Source organism: Aplysia californica, unplaced genomic scaffold (genome assembly GCF_000002075.1).
Source record: "Aplysia californica isolate F4 #8 unplaced genomic scaffold, AplCal3.0 scaffold00437, whole genome shotgun sequence".
Taxonomy (NCBI): Eukaryota; Metazoa; Mollusca; class Gastropoda; order Aplysiida; family Aplysiidae; genus Aplysia; species Aplysia californica.
This window is the reverse complement of record NW_004797707.1, coordinates 651,802-653,083: the sequence shown is the minus strand read 5'-3', so window position 1 is coordinate 653,083 and position 1,282 is coordinate 651,802.

The following is a 1,282-nucleotide window of genomic DNA, read 5'->3' as shown; positions in this document are numbered from 1 at the left end:
CACACACACACACACACACTCTCTCTCTCTCTCTAACACAGGAATACACAAATGCACATACACAAATACACACACACGTACACGTACACACACACAAGTACACACTTGTAGACTCAGGCCCCGTTCTCTCACTCGTCAATCGTTCTATTCTCTGGAATCCCCTGCTGTTAGACGCTCTATTGTCGCACGCAGGAGACCCGAGTTCGATTCCCGAGTGGGAGGGAAATGTTTATCGGGTATCTCGGTCTTTCTGTTGGGATGTTGTTATTCTATCTCTCTCAGCCCGGGCTGGCCCTGACAGGCAGGGTCGGAAGCCCGCCTCCTAAACGACCTAAATTGTGTGGATAGGGGCGTAAAAACATGTAGATGAAAGAAAGTACCGTAGCCTGCAGTGTTTGTCCACAGCGCCATCACTCACTCACTCACTCACTCACTCACTCACTCACTCACTCACTCACTCACCCAGTACTGTGTGTGTGCGTGTGTGTGTGTGTGTGCTCATTTTCTATTGAGGGCATATCTTGTTGTGTCATGATTGTGTGAAAGTCCATGTCCGTCATCTTGTTCATAATAAATAATACAGTTGATTAACTATAGCCCCTGGCCTCAGGCTTGCTTGTGTTGTTGGAAATCTTGGACGAGTGTTCTTTGAGTGTGTGTGAGGTTGGCAGGTGCTCTGGTGTGTTTGGTCTGCTCCTTCATCCCTGTCAAACATCTATCGTCCTGATCTCTCCTCCTTCTTTTCTGTGTTTGTTACTCTCTTGTAACACCTCTTATCTTCGGCACTTATACAACCTTATTGTGTTGCAAGTGCCGTAAAACTCTTGACTAAAACAAAACTTAGCGATCAGAGAACATCCCGTGTGGATGTGTCCACCAGAACAACACGACACCTCTCGACAACAGATGGGGTGGCTGAGAAAGCGTATGGCGGTCGGAGTGCCGCACACAATACATACAACATGGCACTGTCCCCGTCGTTATATGCAAGAAAAATTCTGAAATTATGCAAACTGAGCCCAAAAATGTGAAATTATACGATTCTCTGTTAATTTTAACAAAGAATGATAAAGAAAAATGGGAGTGCTTATTTAGGCCACATATGGCCTAAATAAGGTAAGGGAGGGGGGGTTTAGCTTATTTAGGCCACACATGCTCAAACTACTCTTTTCAGGCAACTGAGTTCGTTCCACTTTCATAATGGTGCACCTTTCTCATTTAGTACGGTTTTGTCTCAGTGTACAACTTATAAATCATAACCATAATGAATATTGTAAAGAAC